Source organism: Bubalus kerabau, chromosome 1 (assembly GCF_029407905.1).
Source record: "Bubalus kerabau isolate K-KA32 ecotype Philippines breed swamp buffalo chromosome 1, PCC_UOA_SB_1v2, whole genome shotgun sequence".
Classification (NCBI taxonomy): Eukaryota; Metazoa; Chordata; class Mammalia; order Artiodactyla; family Bovidae; genus Bubalus; species Bubalus kerabau.
Genome location: NC_073624.1, coordinates 123,260,748 through 123,284,480, shown reverse-complemented (window position 1 = coordinate 123,284,480; position 23,733 = coordinate 123,260,748). Strand labels below are relative to the sequence as shown.

The 23,733-nt window shown below is 39.7% G+C and overlaps 1 pseudogene; it reads left to right on the top strand.

Moving 5' to 3' along the window:
• The window catches only part of LOC129653543 (ankyrin repeat domain-containing protein 26-like), a 77,480-nt pseudogene that overhangs the window by 43,674 nt on the left and 10,073 nt on the right, over positions 1–23,733 (top strand).

Here is a 23,733-nt window from a genome sequence, read left to right as displayed (position 1 = left end):
CGTGATTCAGCACTTCACATCAGTTGCCCAAAGTTTTGGAGCTTTAGTTTCAGCATCAGTCCTTCCAGTGATTATTCAGCATTGATTTCTCTTAGGATTGACTGGTTTGATCTCTTTGCTGTCCAAGGGACTCTCAGATGTCTTCTCTAGCACCACTCTTTGAAAGCATCAATTCTTCGGTGCTCAGCCTTCTTTATGGTCCAACTCTCACATCTGTACATGACTACTGAAGAAACCATGGCTTTGGCTGTACGGACCTTTGTCAGCAAAGTGATGTCTTTGCTTTTTAATGTTGTCTAGGTTTGTAACATTAATTAAAGTAGTAGAATTCATTAAAAGTGTTTTTAAAACCATGGTCTCTAGAGCACACAGTATTATAAGGCATAATTAAGTGTAAAATAAGGTAGATATACATTTTCTTAATAATATATTTGTATGTTGAAAAATAGTCATGTATGGATGTGAGAATTAGACTATAAAGAAAGCTGAAAGCAGAAGAATTGATGCTTTTGAACTGTAGTGTTGGAGAAGACTCTTGAGAGTCCCTTGAACTGCAATGAGATCCAGCCAGTCCATCCTAAAAGAAATCAGACCTGGGTGTTCATTGGAAGGACTGATGTTGAAGCTGAAACTCCAATATTTTGGCCACCTAATGCAAAGAGCTGACTCATTTGAAAAGACCCTGATATTGGGAAAGATTGAGGGCAGGAGGAGAAGGGGACGACAGAGGATGAGATGGTTGGATGGCATCTCTGACACAATGGACATGAGTTTGGGTAGACTCCAGGAGTTGGTGATGTACAGGGAGGCCTGGCATGCTGCAGTTCATGAGGTCGCAAAGAGTCAGACACGACTGAGTGACTGAACTGAACTAAACTGATGTTGACAAAATAATTATTAGTAAAGTTCTTATGGAATACAGAATATGTGATAGAAGTTGAGTGAATCAAAATCAGTAATACTAGGCAATTAAAAAGGAGAAGAAATGAGACACACTACTTTACATCTGTTCATGAATGATGATGACCTGTGAGATACTGAAAGCTGTGAAGGACTAGTGAGTTTCAGGGGAGAGGAGGGCATGGAACTGATTCTCTGAAGAAAGACTTTGTACAAGCTAGTCAGAGTTGTATTCTCACATTCTAATAAGTGGAGACTTTGTTTTCACATTTTTCAAATGGAGCTTCTGCTGCTTTGAGCCTCAATAATGAGACTTGTCAAAGAGCCAGGCATTTGAAAGTTGATGGTCAGTGTGCATTTGTGTCCCATTCAATGACCAAAAATCAGTCAGCATCCACAGAATTTGGACAGAAGACCATAATAGATAAAATGAAGATGAAGACTGTAGCAGTGTTCCTGGTAGGGAATTACTCTCTCTGTCAGCTATGCAAGTCAGAGCTGCCAGGAAACAGAGGAAGCAAAGAAGGTAATACAGAAGCCCAGAGCACTCAGCTGTGGGCCACCTGGGCATGGCCTTGCCATCCTTCTGATGGTTCCAAATTAGATTCTGTGGCAAAATCTACCTTGTGCTGACTCCTTTTATGCAGCCTACAGCCAATCAATACCTCTTAGCAAGGTGTTTGCATTCTCCCTCTGACCAAAGTAATACAATAAATAAAAAAGAGAGTTAGGAAAACATAAGTTCGTTCAGGCTGGTGTTTAGCATACACCTAAGAGTGGGTAGCAGGATTACGTTTAGAACTCTAGGACTAGTTTGGAGACTAGGTAGCCATCTACAGACTGCCTTCTCAAAATGGGACTTCATACCAGTGTTTTTATATGGCTGTCAATTCATAAGAATTAGTCATGATTATATTCAGTATAACTGCAAAAGCAACTCTGATACCAAATACTAAAATATTTTTTGTGTTTTCTGTGGCTTCGTATTTTTTAGAATTAGCTTTCCCAGTGGGAATGGGAGTCATGGGAAATTTGCTACATAGTACCTCCTTCTCAGCTGTGTCCACATAGTATATCAACTTGTTTTAGTATTTGTAATGAATTAAGAGTTCACAAGAAAGGTTGGTATAAAGGAGTGGTGTATCACTTAAAAGCAGTATATAGAAAGTCAATTCTGATTCTGTTAGGATGCCCAGTCTATTGAGTAACCACGTCTAAGAAAGTGTTGTCCATAAATACTAATTAATTTAGCACCCTTAATTAGTCATATGGTCAGGACTATGGTAAGTTATTCTTTTCTATCCTCACCTTGCATTTACAGAATATTCTCAGTTATCTCCTAGAATAGTGACTGAAAGGTTGTTGTTGAATCACACGAAGACACCGGGATTCTTGGCCCCCGGAGGAGAAGAATTCAATTCAGGCCCAGAGACGAGGCTTGATCGCTCAGAGCTTTTGTGTAATAAAGTTTTATTAAAGTATAAAGGAGATAGAGAAAGCTTCTGACATAGGCATCAGAAGGGGGCAGAAAGAGTACCCGCTTGCTAGTGTTAACAATGAAGTTATATACTCTCCAATGAATCCAAAGAATATCTGGAGGTTGTAAAGATATCATCAGATCTACTCCCATAATTTACATTTTAAGATAACAGAAGGTTTAATCCAAAGACTGTCCTTAGGCAGGATACATTATTGTTATACAATCCTAAGGAATGTGGAGAAAGAAAAAAAGTTTGTCCTTTTTTCCTCCTTGAGAATTCCAGACCCCTCTCTCCTTGGGGACCCCTAGACTCCCTATCAACCTGCCTAGGAAGTGACTCTCTCATTCCCCCCTTTTCTTTTAGGATAATTATGTTGCCTAGGGAAAAGGGGCGTCATTCTCATTCCATAACTACTTCCGAGCTGACAAGGGGTGTTGTCCCTAAATTGGTGAGGCAAAATATTCTCCTAATCCTCATATTGAGGATATCTGATCCAGGGGCCCCAAGTAGTAGCTGGAGGAAACTACAGCAGTAGCAGGAGTTTGAGCAACCATTTGTAACTTAAAAGCTTTCATGCGGCTAGAAACAAATCCAGTTATACAATTACAGATGCAGGGAGCAAACAGCAAGAACAAAACAATCAGAATCAAAATTAAAAGTCACATTATGTCCATAGTTAAAGTGCAAAGTGTTTCACCAGTCCATTTTAGGGTTGGTAAATGTCATCAGATGAAGAAGAGGCATTGCATGTGATTGTTGTCGAAGGTATTCACAGACTTGGAGAAAGTCTTTTCCTTGAAGTGGGGATGTTCACCACGGGAAGCCTTCCACTGATGAAGAGGGGAGCGCTCTGCAGACCCAGCAGTTAGACCGATTGTGGAATGCAGCATAGAAGTGAGCCCAGAACAGGAAGACATTGTCTTGAGGATCAAACTGCAGACTCAGGATTTTTGGAGTCAGCATTAGACTCACATAGATTATCAGGCCCATCCGCTGCCCTTTGCTTAACTCTAGAGCTCGGGTCAGAGCCACAAACTCTGCTAACTGAGTACTCGTTCCCTGGGGGAGAGATTTTGCTTCTAAAACCTGTTCAGCAGTCACCACGTCGTAACCTGCTTTATGCTTTCCATCCCGAACAAAAGAACTGCCATCTGTAAATATTTCCATGTCAGGATTTTCTAATGGGGTATCCTTTAGATCCTCCCGAGCTGCATAGTTTAGTTAGGAATTGAGAACAATCGTGATCAGGTGTTTCATTTTCCTTCTCAGGAAGGAAAGTGGCAGATTTAAATGTCCACAAACTTTAAGCTTAGTTACTGGTCCTTCTAACAACAATGACTGATACTTAAGAAGCCTACTGTCTGTCATCCAAATATTAACCTTAGAATTTAAGATTCCACTCACATCATGACAAGTCAGTACAGTAAGGTTTCACCATTAATTATTTTTAAAGCTTCGGGTGCTAATAAAGCCACTGCCCCAATTACTCTTAGGCAGTGTGGCCACCCACGTGAAACTACATCTAATTCTCTGCTTAGATAAGGAATAGGTTGCTGGTGAGGCCCTCGGGGTTGTGTCAAAACTCCCAATGCCACACCTTTTCTTTCAGTGACAAACAAATTAAATTCTGACCCTGTGGGCAAGCTCAGAGCTGGAGCTTGCAGGAGAGCAGTCTGAAGAACCTTAAAAGCCTTTTGAGTTTCTGGAGACCAAACCAGTTTGTCGGTTTGGGCCTGCTGAGTTTCAGCTATAAGTTTATATAAAGGCTGGACAAGTTCCCCGTAACCCGGAATCCAAATGAGACAGTAACCTGTGATTCCCCAAAATCCTCTCAATTGTCTTAAAGTCATAGGTAGGGGGTGATTTAGTATAGGTTTAATTCTCTCAGGACCTATGGCCCTAGTCCCTTCTGATATGATTAGGCCCAGATAGCTAACCGATTGTTGACAAAGCTGAGCCTTTTCTCTTGATGCCTTGTAACCACAGTCTGCCAGAAAGTTTAAGAAATCTTCTGAGGCTCACGAACAAGCTTCTTCTGTTTCAGCACAGAGCAAAATAGCATCTACATATTGTAACACCACTGCTTCAGAGCTATTAAAGTTTTGTAGATCCCGTGACAAACTTTGTCCGAATAAGTGAGGACTGTCACAAAATCCCTGGGGCAAAACTGTCCAGGTTAACTGAGAAGCTGGCTGCGTAGGGTCTTCAAAGGCAAATAGAAATTGACTTTCCTCCTCCAAAGGCACTGAATAGAAGGCATCCTTTAAATCAATTACTGAGAAATATTTGGCCTGTTCAGGAATTTCAGACAATAGAGTATAAAGATTAGGCACCATGGGGTGTAAAGGAACTACAGCTATTTGTAAATCTTGAACTAGTCTCCATTTACCATTTGATTTCTTTATACCCAAAATAGGAGTGTTGCAAGGACTGTTACAGGGAATTAATAGTCCCTGCTCCTTTAAATTTTCAATGATGGGTTTTAACCCTTCCTTAACTTCAGGTTTCAGTGGATGCTGCTTCTTATGTGGAAATACGTGTGGGTCTTTGAGTTTAACTACAGGAATAGCATTTTGTGCTCAACCCACAGATTTTCCATCAGCCCATACTCTAGGATTTACATTTTGTTCAACTAAAGGGAGAGAAAGGGAGGGCTCCATATTCATGAAAACAGAGGCATGGACCTTGCTCAGTATATCCCTCCCCAAAAGGGGTGAGGGAGATTCTGGCACAATCAGAAACTCCTGTGAAAACAGCACAGAATCCCAGTTGCAAGATAAAGAATAACCGAAATAATACCTTTTGGCTCGTCCAGACAGTCCCATTACGGAAGGGGATTGAGAAGAAAGTGGGCCAGGGGCTTCAGTAAGCACAGAATAAGTTGCCCCAGTATCTAAAAGGAAATTGACTGATTGCCCCCACTCCCCACAATTATTAATACCCGGGGTTCCTCAGGTGTAATTAGGATGGGAGCTTGTGTGGGGACCCCCAGGCACCTTCAGTCCTGATTGTCTTGAGAGTCCAACCCCGGAGACCTACGCCTCTGGGGGCAGTCTCTCTTCCAGTGTGGTCCTTTGCAGACCAGACATGGAGCTGGGGGCGGGTTAGATGCCTGAGGGCAATCCCACTTTAGGTGCCCCTCCTTTCCACAGTAATAGCAAGCCCATCCCTTTTCACCTGGGCCCCTCTGGGCATTTTTCTCAGGCTGTTTAATAATGTTTTTTCATAGCCATGGCGAAGGCTTCCACCTTTTCGTTTGTCTTTTTTGCCTTTCTTTCTTTTCCTCATATTCCCTACCATAATGGACTGTCTGATCCAGTTGTAACAGAGTATCTAAAGACTGATTTGGTCCATACGCCCATTTTAATAGCTTACGGTGGATATCTGGAGCCGACTGAGTGAGAAATCTATCCTTTAAGATCACTTTTCCTTCTTCACTTTAGGGATCAATCTCAGTGAATCTGCAAAGGCCTTCTCTCAGTCTATCTAGGGATTTACCAGGAGCTTCCTTCTCCTCCTGTTCTATGTCTGCCAATTTGCCATAGTTTAAAGGCTTAGAACACGCATGCCTAAGTCCTTCAAGAATACATCTAACAAAATGACTCTGATCCCATCTTCCTTTAGCTGTGTTGTAGTCCCAGTCTGGTTCTATAGTTGGGACTGCCTGATTCCCAGTGGGGAGGGCCGCTATCTAGTTCTCCCTCTTCCCTACTGATTCATTACCAAGCCATTCATCTCCATAAGCAACCGCTTTTTGCAAAACACGAGTCTTTGATTCGAGAGTCAGCGTTTGTCCCAAGATATATATCACATCCTTCCAAGTGAGGTCATAAAGCAGAGTAACACCTTTAAAAGCTCTAATATATTTTTCTGGGTCCTCTAAATAGTCTCCCAGATTCTCCTTGATTTTTTGTATTTCTTGATAAGAGAAAGGCTTATTAACTCTCACAGACTGATTATTTTTCCCGGTGGGTGTTTCATAAAGAGGCAACAGCTTGTGTGGCTGTTCCTCAGTCTCTTTGGCTGCTCTGCGCATATGATCCCAGGGATAGATTGGAGAAACCTGTTTTTCCTCTTATCTTTGTCTCCTGTCCTCCATCTCATCTCTTACTTTGGTGGTCTGAGTTTCTACTGAAACCAGAGTAGTCTGAGGTCGTACTGAGACAGGAGTTGTTTGGACCTCCATGTGGGCAGTTTGAATTCCAGTTTGGAGTCCCAGGTACGGGGGCAAAGTAAGAGGACAGGAGGGAGCTGAAGGTTTCATGCCCAAATCTATAACCTTAGGACCTAAGTCTGGCATATTTTGCAGAGAGAAAAAGGGCAACACATATGCTACTTGTACCCAGTTCCCTTGTTCCTTACAGAACCGGTCTAATTGTAGAACAGTATTATACTTAAGAGACCCTCCAACTGGCCACTGTTCTCCGTCCTCCAATGGATACTGTGGCCATGCAGTATAACATAGGAAGACCAGGTATGTCTTCTTTAAGCCCTGGGGATCAAATCTATCCCAGTTTTTCAGGATACAATTCAAAGGAGTGAGGCTGGAATTGTTAGCTCCCATCTGTAAGAGAGAATAAAAGTGACCAAGGCCATTTTTCTACTGGAGGCGTCCCTCCCTGCTCTAGATGGGGGTGTAGACAGATGTTACAGCAAAAGCTTTTCCTTCCTGGTAAGAATTAGTCTGTCTCTTACCGATGCAGGCACTGTACTCGTCCCTCCTGGTTATACCACCAAGATGGGGTGAGGATGTACCAGGGGTAGACTTGATAACATCCCTACTTGACATCCAGCTCTTCACCTTTAACCTTATTTTCCTCTGATGTCACCCGGGGTGAATCAGAGTAACCTTCTGGAATGCCTCCCAAGCTAAGACCGCTGTGGGAAACATTCGTCACCTGAGTGCCTGTGCACAACCCTGAGTATTTCCTGACTACAATAAGACTGACATGAACATAAAACTGAGATGTTCTTTCCAAGCATCACCACACCAGTATAATAGCCTCCTCTGATCCACTAAGAGCCAGCGTTACCAAAGAAAAAAAACCCATTACAGTCCCAATCTGAGTAACCTTTAACCTCAGAGATGTTCTGGGAGCTAGAGCTCCATCTAGCTTCTGAACTTTCGATTCCTGGTGAGACTAGGTGCTTTATTGGCTACCAATCCAAGTTTGGGACCTAAGCCGCAGTACACAATAACAGTATACATCACAAGTCCCTTGAAAGCCTATGATCCAATAGATTAGGTTAGTACTTCTAATTCCCAAGGAGTTATGAAAAGGTCAAAGAGACAGAAAAGTTTGACCGAGAAAGGAGAGTTCGGTCCATATGCTTTGCCCATTTCTGGTCGGTTCCCGAAGGAGACATTGGGTGCCTTTTGGCATCGGCAGGTTGGTATAATGCCCCGACAGGTTTCTTCCATAAGCCGTATGAGATCACCGTAGAACCACAGAGCAGGGTCCTTGCTTCATGCAGGGCATGCCATTCATTCACACAAGCACACTGTAGAGTTAGTAAAGCACAGCAGAAGACGTGTTAGCTAAGAGAACAAAGAATTAAGGCTCCAAGCATTCTTACCTTGACCTGAAGGATCCTGGACGAGCCCCCAAGATGAAAGGTTGTTGTTGAATCACACGAAGACACCAGGATTCTTGGCCCCCGGAGGAGAAGAATTCAATCTGGGGCCAGAGATGAGGCTTGATCACTCAGAGCTTTTGTGTAATAAAGTTTTATTAAAGTATAAAGGAGATAGAGAAAGCTTCTGACATAGGCATCAGAAGGGGGCAGAAAGAGTACCTGCTTGCTAGTGTTAACAATGAAGTTATATACTCTCCAATGAATCCAAAGAATATCTGGAGGTTGTAAAGACCTCATCAGACCTACTCCCATAATTTACATTTTAAGATAACAGAAGGTTTAATCCAAAGACTGTCCTTAGGCAGGATACATTATTGTTATATAATCCTAAGGAATGTGGAGAAAGAAAAAAAAGTTTGTCCTTTCTTCCTCCTTGAGAATTCCAGACCCCTCTCTCCTTGGGGACCCCTAGACTCCCTATCAACCTGCCTAGGAAATGACTCTCTCATGACTACAGGCTCTAAACTCAACGTGTTTGTCTTTTTTTTCTTTTAATCTATACAACTGAGTCATTTGCTCTTGTCTCTCCATGAACTTGGTAGGTCCAGGAAAAACAAATTAAAAAAAAATGCCTACATGAGTCCCTTCAACACTGGATGATGTGAGATAGGAAAACTACAAAATAGAAAAATATATAGAAGCCACTTCAGTCAGTTCATGTTGATCATTTTTCTTCTCAGTCAATACATTTTACAAAAGAGCTAGCAGTTATTTTATCCTTCAGGATCCCTGGATTTGTACATTTATTGGTTTCTTAAAGATTTATTCTATACTGTACCCTGAAAGTTTTATATCCTAAATATTTCTGTAAACACTCCCTCAGTTCAGGCCTGCATCACCTTGTTATTCCCAGTATTAATGCCTTCAGATTCACCTTCCTCTGGTTATTTTTATGCCCTTCAGATTCCTCCCTCCTGTGGTCTTCAGAGTCACCAATCTCAAAAGCACACGTGACCATGAGGCACTCTGAGTCACATTAATGTCTAGACCTCTTAAAGCACCGTTGATGCTCTCATAATCTGACTTCTGCCTGACCCTCTATCTCTAGCCCTTTCAGTCCTTTGCTCTAGAATTCTGAACTGCTGCTGGCGCCCTCGTCACTTGTTCCTGTTGCTGTTGTTCAGTCGCTCAGTCGTGTCTGATTCTACATAGCCCCATGGACTGCAACACACCAGGCTTCCCTGTCCTTCACCATCTCCTGGTGCTTGCTCAACTCACATTCATGGAGTCGGTGATGCCATCCAACCATCTAATCCTCTGTCATTCCCTTCTCCTCCTGACTTCAACCTTTCCCAGCATCAGGGTCTTTTCTAATGAGTCAGCTCTTCGAATCCAGTGGCCAAAGTACTGGAGCTTCAGCACCAGCGTCAGTGTTTCCAATGAATGTTAAGAACTGATTTTGTTTAGGATTGACTGGTTGGATCTCCTTGCAGCCCAAGGGACTGTCATGAGTCTTTCCAAACACCACAGTTGAAAAGCATCAGTTCTTTGGTGCTCAATCTTCTTTTTGTTCCAACTCTCATATCCATACATGACTACTGGAAAAGCCTTTGCTTTGACTAGACAGACCTTTGTCAGCAAAGTAACATCTCTGCTTTTTAATACACAAAGTTTGTCATATCTTTTCTTCCAAGGAGCAGGTGTCCTTTAATTCCATGACTGCAGTCACCATCTGCATTGATTTTGGAGCCCAAGAAAATAAATTCTGCTTCTGTTCTCATTGTTTCCCCATCTCTTTGCCACGAAGTGATGGAACTGGATGCCATGACCTTCGTCAGTCCCATCCCTTCACTTTGAACAAATATCTACCCTGTGTTGTGTGTGCTCCTCTCCCCATCTTGCTACAGCCTGAAATGCTCTCCCTTTCCTGCCCTCTGTTCCCTTGAACTGTGTAAGTCTGCACTCAGTCATTATCTCTAGAAAAGCCATCCCTGACACCTTTTTCTACATTTTTCGTTAAACTCCAATGTCTAGTACTGAACAGAAACCTGAGAAATAATTTTTGAATAAGAGACACTGGGGCTCTGTATCAACCTAGAGGAGTGGGATGGGGAGGGAGATGAGAAGGAGGTTCAAAAGGGACGATATATGTGTACTATGGCTGATTCATGTTGAGGTTTGACAGAAAACAACTAAATTCTGTAAAGTAGTTATCTTTCAATTAAAAAAATAAATTAAAAACAACAACAACACTATATATACCAAGGTGACTTTTAAGAGCTTGTCCCCTGCAGTCTAGGAGCCAAGAGGATAGAGATGTAAAGAAATAATTTACAGTTCAGATCTATATCTATCACTAGGAAAATCTAGAAAGGTACACTAGAAAAATCTTTAAAGTACTAAGGGAGCTACAAGGAAAGGTGTACCTCTTTATCAGGGGAAAGATGGCAGTAATCAAAGACAACTTCACAAAGCAGGTTGAGCCTTAAAAGATGAAAGTAATTTGTCAGAAGAGTATAGGGAAGCATTTCAGATACAGGAACTGATAAAAGCTAAAAAAGAAGAGGAATTTTGTAAACCATGAATAATGTTGCAGTTGATGCTTGGCATGTTGTTAAAAGGTCCTGTTAGGAAGTAGAGAAGAGAATGTATGGTGACTTTATATGTCTGTCCTGTATTTTGTTTGGTTTCTGATTGTTTTGTTCACTGCTGTTTGGATCAATCTGTGACTGAATCTTTGAGGTGTTTGTGTGCCTGTAACCTGGTGACATTTGGTATTTCCCAAATGATTTGTTGAAGTTTTCAGGTCATTGGAAGTAGTTCTTAAAGAAGTAAATATTCAGCTGAAGATTAAGATTGATTTAATCTGTTGTTTCATACAATGTTTTAGATCTCTGTTTTAAATGAGGAGTATGTCTTTTATCTAAACATTCTAAGTAATTTTAACTAAACATGCAGATCTGTCAAGAGAACTAGACTTGGAAATGATAACAGAGGAAGAACAAGGAAAACTTGATGAAGATGAGAATAACCATGCACAGGTATGTAAAACTGTAAATTTCAATATCTGGTGTAGTACTGTATGAAAAAATGTGTATCAAACAAGGCAAATTAGAATGGAAAGATAAGTTAACACCCATCACAAATGAGTTAAAGCAGAAGTTCAGTGAAATTTTGTGAGGAATACCAAAATACCAACTACATGATAACCCTAAATAAGGAGCAAACCAAAAAGAAATATCTCCTAATCTCACAAATAATATACCTGATTGTGAGGGAAAAGATGCATTTGGAGTATCTGTCTCTCTAGTATTCCAAGCATTTCCTGAACAAAAAGAATCCAGTCTCAAAAATGTTTTTCTGTGGTCTGTAAACTCTGGGTCCCTTGGATAGACTTGTGGGTCATCTTCAAAGCTTTGTTTCCCTGAAAATAAAGTAGACTTTGAAAATTATCAACTAGACATTGAACATGTGTTTATGAAAATTGAAGAGAGTTTTTATAATGATACAGAAAATAAAAAAGTAGGGGAGTTGGTAGTTATATTTGAAGTGAAAGACCAAGAGATTGATATGTAAATGTCACAAAATATGAGGCGAGATCCCACTAATTGGAAATTAGACATGGGACAGGCATGTCATTCTAGTCTGTGGCTTGTCTACTCTGGTAAGATGAAACATAGAAATCAAATAAAAATTCACGTTCCCCTTGCTGTTGTTAAAATACTGATCTGAAAAATAAAGCAATACAGGACTGGCTACAGAAGCCACTGCATGCAGATAATTGTAGTGCTAGTGACAATAAAAGCATGGAACCTGAATTAGAAAATGGGGATTCTTTTCCACCTAATAGTCACAGTGCATCTGAAATGTATGTAAATGAAGAATTAGAGAAGGATATGCAGAGGCTTAAGAATGAAATAGACATGTTTCAAGTAGAGTTGCTGGCTCTGGAAAAAGAAAATTTAACTTCCAAAAGAGTTTCTCATTTTCTCTTGCTTTGGTTTTTCTCTTTCTTGATGATATGGTCCATTTTGATTTTCCATTTATGAATAAAGCGCTGTCATCCAAAGAGGTAATTGTTGGGGATTTTCTCCTCGGGACTTGGAAGCGACGAACCTGAAAAAATGACACTCGTACAGTCTCTTGCAAGGACTGACAAGTTTATTTCTGCAGCCAAGCCTTTTTATAGAAGCAGGAACAAAGAGCTTAAAGTATATGGCCAGCAAAGCGCATACGGGGTTAACACATAATCAGTAAAAACATTTCAAGGACAGCACACTCTAAGTGACTCATGTGCTTATCCCACAACCCATTTTCTCAAGTAACATCCCTATTTGTTATTAAATCTTGGCGCCAAGCATAACCAAAGGCAGATGTTTTTCTGTCCACAGTACACAAAGCCGGGTACTTCTGGCCCTTCGCCATTTTCCCAAGGACTTTCTCTGAATACAGCTATTTTGTACTACGCTTCCCAACATATCCTCCTTTTGTTTTTAATTTAAGCACGGCAGCTGCTAGTTGGACTCCATTGTGGGAGGCACGGAGTCTTGAGTAGAGACTTCTGTATCCTATAAGCAATGACAAAAAGAGTGGGGTGATTAATAAATATATAAAAATATTGCTTCCTGAAAGCCAAGCTCTAGGGTCTAGAGACAATAGGGTTTTGGTTAAAGTATCATAGAATTGAGTGCTATACAATTCCCTAGGTACTCTAACCTGAAAATTAGCAACTTGTTGTTTCAACAAATTGATGTCTAAACTTGAGTTATCTGTGAGATCCTGCAAATGTGCCTTAACTTTATCCCAAGGATATTCAGTGCTATTATAGGGCATGTTAGTCAGACAAAAAGAAGTAAAATTCCAGTGACAATGTATACGTGTTTGGAAAGTCAGTTGCTGCATTTGATCTCCTAAGTAGATAACCACAGTTCATAACTCATTAATTCATGTTTGTAATTGCTGATCTATTTGAGCTTGTCGAGTCCATAGATCATGAGAGTCCTTGTGCCAAGCAGTGATAAAATCATGATTTTGTATAGAATTATGTAAAGCCGTACCAGACAAAGTTCCTACAGTCACAATGGAGATAAGGCTTAAGATGCCTGCAATAATTTACCCAATGATGCGCTTAGATCGCCTAAGCCCAGTTTTCAACAATACAGAAAGAAATACAGAATCAGTCCAAGGTTCAGTTAAGTTTACAGGAAGCCATAACTCAGATCTTTGTTTAACTAGCACAATGCTAACATTGTGATATGAAATGGTGTGATTAAGGCAGGTATACAAGGCACATGCAATACAATTGACAATCTTGGCCAATAAGTCGATATCAAAATGCCCTACAATAAACAAGTACGGAAGGTGAACACATTATTGAATATAGCCAGTACTAGTATATAGGAAGGTATAATTAGAAGGACGAAACACACCCATAGTCCCATAAACATTAGCGAAGTGCTCTAAAGCTGCTGGAATTTTCCAAATGTGCCATTGCTTTGGCCCCACAATAGGGATGATAATCCTGGGTCGTGGGGGTGATAATCCCCCATTATACCAATTCAGCAATATGTCCTTATCAGTCTAGAAACTTGTCTTAGATTTATGAAAGCCTCCAATTCTTGATCTATTAAACCAGGGGCAGTTATGATGTTCCTCTTGCTCTTCAGTGTCTGCTCAGCCTGACGAGTCATGTTTTTCACTTGAGCACATGTCGGGTAAGGATTCAGATGATGGTGTTTCCTCATTGGCTCCTCCAGGGTCATTGATGAGAACCTTCGCATCAACTTCATCATTTCCCGAGGGAGTCTGGTCTTGGGGTCCCTCTCGGTAATGGACATGGTGAAGGGGAACCCAGATTTCCTCTCCATCTGCAATGACAAGACCATAACCCTTGCCTAGGAGTCGTAAGATTCCTGGCAGCCATTGATTAAATTGCTTATACCATATTGGTGTATTGATTTCTAATTTGCTGTTTTTGTCTTCTGCAAAATATCTATCTGCACAAGTATCAGAATTATTTTTTGTTAAGTTTAAAAAATTTAGGGAACAAAGAGTTAAAGATAATAGTAATTGAGGGTTCATGGGATAAGAAGTGTATCTCCTCTTCCATATTCCCCCTTTCTGTTTTAATAAATGAGTTTTTAGGTTGTGGTAGGCTCTTTCAATAATGGTTTGGCCCTGAGGATTATAGGGTATTCCTGTAATGTGTGTTATGTTCCATTCTGATAAAAATGAACAAAATGAATGTGAGGTGAATGTAGGTCCATTGTCTGTTTTCAAGACAGAAGGAATCCCCATAATGGGGAAAGTGAGTAAGAGTGCGGAAATGGCGTGTTTGCTGGATTCTGAAGAGAAAGGAATTGCCCAGATAAAGCCTGAAAATGTATCAACTGAGACAAAAAGTAAATAAAACTTTCCTAAGGAGCAGTGAGTGAAATCAGATTGCCAAAGGGAATTAGGCTGTTGCCCCTGGGGATTAACTCCTGAAATCGTAGTTCATAAGTGCAGAGGGGCGCAGACAGCACAGGTTTTAATAATATGCCGTGCTTCAGCGAGAGGAATATGGTATTTAGAGTGCAATCTGTTAGCATTGGTATGAAGATAAGCATGTTCGTCATTGACAGATGTAAAAATGGGAGCTATGAGCCTGTCAAAAGCATCATTTCCTGCGACCAGAGGGCCAGGTAAACCTGAATGAGCACATATATGTGCAATAAAGAAGGGTTCCATACATGAGCGAATTAAAGCTTGAGTCTGTGAAAAGAGAGTATATAATTCTTCATCTAGGTTGTATAAAAAAGCGGTAACAAAATCAGGAAAAAGGGAAGCAAGGTATTTGGAATCAGTATATACATTGAAGGATAATGGTTGAAATGACAAAAGAGCATATAAAGCATATAACTCAACTTTTTGTATTGAAGAATAGGTAGTGGGTAATTTCTGTTTGATATCAGGGCCGACAATCCCTGTTATGCCTTTCTTGTTGCCATCAATGAAATAGGTGGGTGCATTGGAAATAGGCTGGGATGCAATGATATTAGTTATAATGAATTTAGTACATTGTAGAAAGTCCCATAATTTTCCTTTTGGTAAATGAAATGAGATAACATTTTGAAAATCATTTAATGCCATTTGCATGGTCAGGTTATATTGTAAGGCAATTTGCAATTCTTTTTTTTGTCAAGGGGACGTGTATTGCATATGGATGAAATCCAGTCAAAATTTGTACATGGCTTCTTCCTGACACAATTAAGTGCCCTATTTTCTCAATATATGATACAATTTTTTTAGACTGTTTAGTGTGTAAATATACCCATTCTATTGGGCTATGTTGAGCTATAATTGCAATGGGCGAATGTTCAGTGGGGAATATACATATAAAGAAACTGGTTGATCATAATCTAGCCGAGTTGAAAAAGATTGTTGAATGTGTTTCTCCATTAAGGCCAGTTCTTCTTTGGCCTCTTTTATTAGCTGCCTAGGGCTATTAGGGTCAGGGGATCCCTCTAAAATTTTAAATAGATTTTGTAAGGCATAGATGGGGATGCCAACAGATGGCCACAGCCAATTAATATCTCCTAGCAATTTTTGAAAATCATTCAGTGTGCATAGAGATTGCACAGAAATTTGAGTTTTTTGAGGTTTGATTTTAGATTCTTCCATAACATGTCCTAAATAATTAAAGGGTGCTTTCCATTGAATTTTATCTGGTGTTACAAGCAGGCCATGATTTTGAAGAGTAGTTGTAACTTCATTATATAACTGTTGTAAACAGAGTTCAGATTCCATAGAGAGAAGTATATCATCCATATAATGAATTATAAACACAGTAGGATACTTATTTCTAATGGGTTGCAATAAAACAGATATGAGATATTGGCAAATGGTAGGGGAGTTCATCATTCCCTGAGGTAGCACCTTCCATTGAAATCTTTTAATAGGAGCCATGTGATTTATAGAAGGAACTGAAAAGGCAAAACATTTTGTATCTTTAGGGTGCAGAGATATAGTAAAAAGGCAGTCTTGTAAGTCAATAATAACTACAGACCATCCTTTTGGTACCATAGAAGGGGAGGGCAATCCAGGTTGTAAAGGCCTCCTAGGTAACATGGTATTATTAACATTTCTTAAATCTATCAACATTCGCCATTTTCCTGATTTCTTTTTTATTACAAAAACAGGGGAATTCCACGGGGAAAATGAAGGTTCTATATGAGCTTTTTGTAATTGTTCATTAACTAATTACATAAGAGTTGCCAATTTTCCTTTAGTTAGGGGCCATTGAGGTGTCCATACTGGGGTATCAGATTCTCAATCGAGAGGCAGCGGTGTTAACTCAATGGCCCCCAATTAAAAGGTTAATTTAAAGAAATTGTGGCTTTCATTTGTTCAAGAAAATCCCGTCCCCATAAATTGATTGGGATATTAGTAATATATGACAATTTGATTAGGGCCATACACTTGTAAATAGGATGCACTGACAAAAGTTTGTGTGGCATCAGTTTCACCCACTCCTAATAGTCTAGAAGGAGCCATAACCTTACCCCAATCAAGAGGCCATTCTGCAGCTCTAATGATTGAAATGTTAGCTCCGATATCTAACATGCCTGTGAAATTCTTTCCCTGTATGCATAAAGTAAGCATGAGTTTCTGATGTTCCTTTAATAAGGTGGATAGTGCAGCAGTAAGGTTGGTACTGCCAAAGCATCCCTGCCGAACTTTATCAGATGCCTTCATTGGTTTGACATGTGGTAAAAATAATAATTGTGCAAAACGTTCCCCTTTTTGTAAGTATACATTTCCCATTTTCTTAACATTTACCATACCATGTATTTCCCCTTCATAATCTTTGTCCATAACACCGGTCAATACCATTAAACTTCTCATTGTGCAGCTACTACGTCCCAAAATCAGTCCCATTGTCCTGGGTGGAATCGGGCCATAATATCCAGTGGGAATTTTGTGGGGGTTGTATAATTTTATTAGTTCCATATCATAAGGACTAGGTATATTAATGCAAGCACTCTTAGATGTAGCTGCTTGTAGCGTCATAACATTAGGTGCTCCTTTTGTAGTGGGGCTAGAGGATGGCCCCTTTATTAGTTTCCCTGTTGTTTTTGTTGTGCACCGGGGTTCAAGGTGTTTCCATCCTTATCAAATTTAGAATGACATTCATTCAGCCAGTGGAACCCGTTTTTACATCTTGGACATATTCTTGGGGGTTTCTTCTTATTAGAAGTAGTATTATTTTTTCTGGTCTGTGTTGGTATGTGGCATTGTTTTTTCATATTGTTGGGCTTCCCACAGTTAAAATATTTGGCATTAGCAGCTTTTTGAACATAAAGGTTTCCAATGCCACCAATTTTGCTCTATGGGACATATATCCAATATCCCTACATGCTTTCAAATATTCCATAAGAGAGTTAGTCTCTCGAATTGGTCTAAGCATGGATTGACATTCCTCATTAGCGTTTTCAAAAGCAAGTTGTTTTAAAATAATATTTTGTAAAGTCACATCCTTAATAGATTTTTCAATTGCATCCTTTAATTTTCCTATAAATTGAGAATATTCCTCCTCATGTCCTTGAATAATCTTAACAAATGAACCATCAGAGTTAGCACAATCAACCTTTGCCCATGCCCTGCAGGCAGTTTCTTTAATGAAATGCAACATCTCAAGGGTAATATTAGCTAATTGCGCCATTACATCGGCCATAGTCCTTGTTCTAGTCAGTATATCATAAGTTAAATTGGCAGGGTTACCATGAGATTGCTGGTCAATCATCAGCTGTTGGGCCTCATCACTAATCCATATTTGCCATTGCAGTGATTGTTGAGGATTTAAAGCCATCTTTGCTACTTGAAAAAAATCATATGGCATCCAATGGTCAGCCCATCCTCTGAGAAATTCTATACAGTAAGGAGAAATAGGTCCATACAGAGTATGTGCTTTCTTAAAATTAGACAACATGCCAAAATCTATACCGTCCCAAGAATTTTGACCTTGGACGGGTTGATCAAATTGTATTGGGAAAGCAAAAGCACAAGCAGGCATCTCCCGAGGAGGAGTGAAGCGCTTAGTATGAGCAAAGTTCGCAATTGCTGTTACAGGTGGAGCAGAAGGAAAAACCTCAGATTTGGGCTGTCCGTTGAATGAAATGATCTCCGTTCTAAGTGGCTTCAGTTTTGACACATCCGGTACATATATGTCTCTAAGTTGGTTTTCTAAGGATTGTGTCTGATTGAGCATAACATTCTTATATTTCAAAGCACCTTGTATATCTTGTTCTTTAAGCTCATATTCATGTAAAGGTTGAATAGTTTTTACCTCCAAATCAACATTATGCCCTTAATTTGTTCTATGATAGCCTGTATAAGTGACCATGTAACCCTTGCTGATATGCTCACAAAACATTATTTTTAACCCTTTTCTATGTGTCTAGATTGAGTGTCCCCTTTTCTGGAAACCATGAATTATTCCAGTAAAATATAGCAGTCATTCAACTGATCTCTTGAAACATTAACACCGTTTTGTTTCAAAAAATGATGCATTATAGAAATGAAAGGAATTTTACTGCTATGTGTCCCATCCTGCTTACCTCTTTCTGCCAGGGCTTGTCGCTTTGTTCAGCCTTCCTTTCAAGTCCCTGTTCATGGCGCCACTTGTTGGGGATTTTCTCCCTGGGACTTGGAAGCGATGAACCTGAAAGAATGACACTCAGACAGTCTCTTGCAAGGACTGACAAGTTTATTTCTGCAGTCAAGCCTTTTTATAGAAGCAGGAACAAAGAGCTTAAAGTATACGGCCAGCAGAGCACATACGGAGTTAACACATAATCAGTAAAAACATTTCAAGGACAGTGCACTCTAAGTGACTCATGTGCTTATCCCACAACCCGTTTTCTCAAGTAACATCTCTATTTATTATTAAATCTTGGCGCTGAGCATAACCAAAGGCAGGAGATGTTTTTTTGTCCACAGTACACAAAGCTGGGTACTTCTGGCCCTTCGCTATTTTCCTAAGGACTTTCTCCTAATACGGCTATTTTGTACTATGCTTCCCAACAGAAATTGTGTAGAAATCGATTATTATCTCAATAACAGGAATTCAGGAAACTATTTTCATGGCATTTGTCCTTCAATCAATTCTCATATCTAATTCTTCTCTGTCAGTGTTCATATGGACTGGGAAACTCATTTAGCTATGTACCATGTGGTCTTCTGAGCTAGAATAAGCACCAAGGAGATTGCTTAAGAAGAATAATCAGCTAAGGTTTTGTGTCTATTTTTTTTTTCCTTTAAAGCTGTTGGGTTAAATATAAGTTATATTTCCATAGAATGGGAAGAAAGCACTGACTGATAGATGGGACATGAACATGTGTTCCCTCTAATCTCTTCATTGTGGTTGAATATGTGTGATCTCTGCTTTCCACAATCGCTGGGCACTTAGATTTCCAGCATGGCCACTTCAGGATCTTTTTAATAACAAATACATGTGCTCCCACATATGCTTTAATCAGCACTCTCAGATGTTTCTTTTGAGACAGACCTTTCCATTATGTTGTTTACTAAAATGTAGAAAGTTTTGACATGTGTGATTTTGTTACATAGATAGTGTGTGTGTGTGTGTGTGTGTGTGTGTGTGTGTGTGTGTGTGTGTGATAGTTGCTCAGTCATGTCTAACTCTTTTTGAACCCTTGGACTATAGCCTGCCAGGCTCCTCTGCCCATGGAATTCCCCAGGCCAGAAAGAATACCAGAGCAGCTAGCTGTTCCCTTCTCCAGAGGATCTTCCTAACCCAGGGATCGAACTCAGGTCTCCCCCATTGCAGGTGGATTCTTTAATATTTGAGCCACCAGGGAAGCCCATAGGTAGTATAAACCCTGAGCAAAAAAGAAAAAAAAAAGTGTTTATCTACAAAGGAGAAGACTGAGTTCTGAGATGCTGTGAGATTTTTCTTTCTTCAGTAATAAGTTTTTAAAACTGTTTGTTTGCTGTTTTGTGTAAGAGGTGCTTTGACTGAGTTTGAACAACAGACAAAAAGACAAAACAAACAAAAAGAAACAACAACAACAACAAAACTCTATGTATTCTCTTGTTTAAAAAAAAGAAAAAGGAGATGAGCCCTACACCCAACTAAGGCATTGAGTTACTGTGCCAAAGTCATGCTTTTAACTTATCTGATTAATCTGATGAATTCATTTGGTAATATAAAACATTCAACGTTCCAGAATTGTATCATCTCTTTTGGTGCCATAAAATGCTAGGGAGTGTCAGTTTAGGGCCTTAAACAAAACCTTGAACATTTTTTTTTTAATTTTATTGCTTTTTTTGGTAAATAGTGGGGCAATACTAGGTAATTATTTCTGTACCCTCTAGCTGTGAGGTTTGATGGTTATTGAATGTTGAATTGGGAAGCATTACTTATATTCCAGAATTCCACACTAACTAACAAATCCTCAGTTTCATTCTGCTCCTTGTGTTTTGGTAAACTCTGGTTCATTTAATTTAGTGAACATCGTCACTTTTTTTGCTATCTCCCGGATCCAAGTGAAAAAAAAATTTGTAAAAGGCAGAGGGGAAAGAATAGCTTTAGTGCAGAGAGAAAATTGTTTCCTTTCTGAGGCGTGAAGGTGTCACATCCTCTACATCCGGCTGTTTAATGGAAAATCCAGGTAGTAAAGACCAAAGAGGACAAATTTTGTGTCTTTGTCTTTTTATTTCACTGTCTCTGCCAGCCAGATGGGGAAGACTGAATATGAATAATTGCATCTTATTAAGAAAGCCATTTTTGAAATTTTGGGGAATTTTGTCTTTTCCTCAAACAGAAAGGAGCAGATTTTACAAAAATTTCAGTGACTTGTAAGTGATAAAATTAAAATAAACACCAAAATATTCTTATCACTTAAATTCAGGGTGAGCACTGAGTCAAATAATAAAATTGAAAACAAAAGTCTTTAATGTCAATACATAGCAATTATTCTTAGTGTCCAACTTCCATTAAAGGTTGAAGAAGAAAAGAAACACAGAAGTAGTGAAGTGGAAATATCAGAGAACATATGTGATGCTGCTGATGAGAGTAGATTGTTTCAGCAGAGAAAGAGTGGAGGAAACAGCAACCAGTAGTTTCCTGCTATGCAGAATGAGGGTTCTGATAAGTAATCCTATATCAATATTTAACAGCACGTCCCTTGTTATGTTCCTATAAAATAATTTCTAACTTGAGCTAATGTTTGTGATGTACAGATTTTATGTTTTACTAGAGATATAGTTGTTTTTAATACTCTTGTCCTTTAGCCTTATTCCTAGAGTTCCTTTGTTAACATACCACCATGTTACATATTAGAGTATTCTGGATGTGACTGCATATTTTCCTTAATCAGTGTGTTGTATATTTAAATTTGTTTTGTCACTAATGAACATCCTTTCATTTCAGTTTGAGGACTTCTTTCAGCATTTCTCATGAGGCGGGACTAGTGATGAACTCCATCAGGTTTGTTTTGTCTGGGACAGTTTTTATTTCTCTTTCATTTCTGAAAGACAACTTTTCTAGAAAGAGTACTCTTGGCTGACAGGTTTTTCTCTCCTAGCACTTTGAGTATGTCCATGGAGGGAGGCCAAATTGCTGCTGGTGGTGGAAGAACCGATGAGGCACCACATAATGTGGGTGGTTTAAAAGTGAGCTCTCCTCCTCTGGCCAAATATCTCCTTGGTTTCTTCTTTCATGGTATATGTGCCTCATGTCATTTAAAATACCACCTAAATTAAGTGTGGCTTTTTTCTGTGAATTCTCTTTTTCATTTATTTTTGGCTGCTCTGGGTCTTTGCTGCTGCAGTGCTTGGGCTTCTCAGTGTGGTGGCTTCTCTTATTGCTGAGCGTGGGCTCTAGGGTGCTGGCTTCAGTAGCTGTGTAGCACGGTTTAGTTGCACCATGGCATGCAGGATCTTCCCTGACCAGGAATGAAACACCTTCCCCCTTTATTGGTAGGTGGACTCCTAAGCACTGGACCACCAGGGAAGTCCCTAAATTCACCATTATTATATTTAGAAGCAAAACAAAAAAAATATAGTGTAAATCTACTTATGACTCCCATGTCTAAGAGTCAAGGCACTTAGCCAGTGGACTCCAGGTTTTCAGTGTAGCCCTTGAGGTTCTTCTCAGTGTCTTTCCAGATGCATCTCTCTATTTTCTTCCATGTATTTTGTGCTCTTCCTTCCAGGTTCCTCGGAAAGAACCCAGATGCCCTGTGCCTGATGTTTGTGCTCACATTCGAATCTCCAAGTAGAATGATTTTCTCCCTTTTCTGTTTCTTATGACCTCCTCTCTTCACTTCTTCTGCAAATCCTTCCTTATTTCACTTATCACTTTCATATGTCAAGTTTTATATATCATATTGTATCATAATCATATCTGTGTTTGAAGGAAGAATTTGTTTTCTTGCATATGGTTGGTACTCTATAACTGTCTTGTGAATTAATCAATGACTTAAGATGGGTAAGAGTTGGAATCTTATAATAATTGATTGTTTTTTATTCCTTATCAGTTGAATTATTATAAAACATTGGCTTTTTTGTGGAGTTTTTAAAGTAGAGATCCTGGTTTGCACAGGAAAGAAGTAAAGAAAAAGAACAATGACAAATGGACACTGGAAGAACATGTGATGGCACCAATATTTGAAAAGACATGACTGGTGGTCTGCTGCACGTGAATGATGACAGCATTTTAAGGTAAGTGGATCAGGTTGATGATAGGTATATTCTCCAGATTCCTTGTTTGTAGGGGAAGAAATATTAGCACTGAATACTTCTTCTGGAAATAGAGCAGCATTATAGAGTGCTCAGGCCTAGACAAGAGATTGCTCAACTCTAGTGGACGAACGCTGCTGAAAGGTTAAGGTGAGGGCCAGTGCCTTTGGCCAGGAAGTCATTTCAGTAAATAGTCCCCTTGGAAGCTGGACTGTAATGAATACACGTAAACATTCAGTAAGGAATGTTATTGGGACAGGCAATGAAGAACTGGATGGTAACTGAAGAGGAATGTGGAGTTCACAGTTGTTACTTGTTTTATGCTAAGAAGGGAACTTTTAGAGTATGTATGCTATTGGAGGGAGAAGGCAATGGCAACCCACTCCAGTACTCTTGCCTGGCAAATCCCATGGACGGAGGAGCCTGGTAGGCTGCAGTCCATGGGGTCACTAGGAGTCGGACACTACTGAGCGACTTTACTTTCACTTTTCACTTTCATGCATTGGAGAAGGAAATGGCAACCCACTCCAGTGTTCTTGCCTGGAGAATCCCAGGGAAGGGGGAGCCTGGTGGGCTGCTGTCTATGGGGTCGCACAGAGTCGGACACGACTGAAGTGACTTAGCAGTAGCAGCAGCATGCTATTGGAAATGAGCCAGCAGAGGGCGTGTTTGTTTAGTTTAGTCTTGTTTGCATTTCCAATACTAGAAAGCTTATTGATTGTATGACATTATCTTTAAACTATTACAGTGAACTAATTGTACATACTACTTCTGTTCATGTGTAGTTTTATGGTAAAGGCTTGTTCATTGGTTCTGAAGTGTAATATTTCTATGTAATGGAATATGCAGATGATTGCTTAAGTTAATTCTATCATATATAGATTTTCAAAAATTACATAATTGTGAATTTATAAACACTTAGGCTATACTGAATAGGATATGGTCATTCCTTGATGATTCTAGTTGACAGTAGCATGATGAGTAGCTATGATTTTGTAAGGTGCTCTGAAACATCACATCATATTAACTT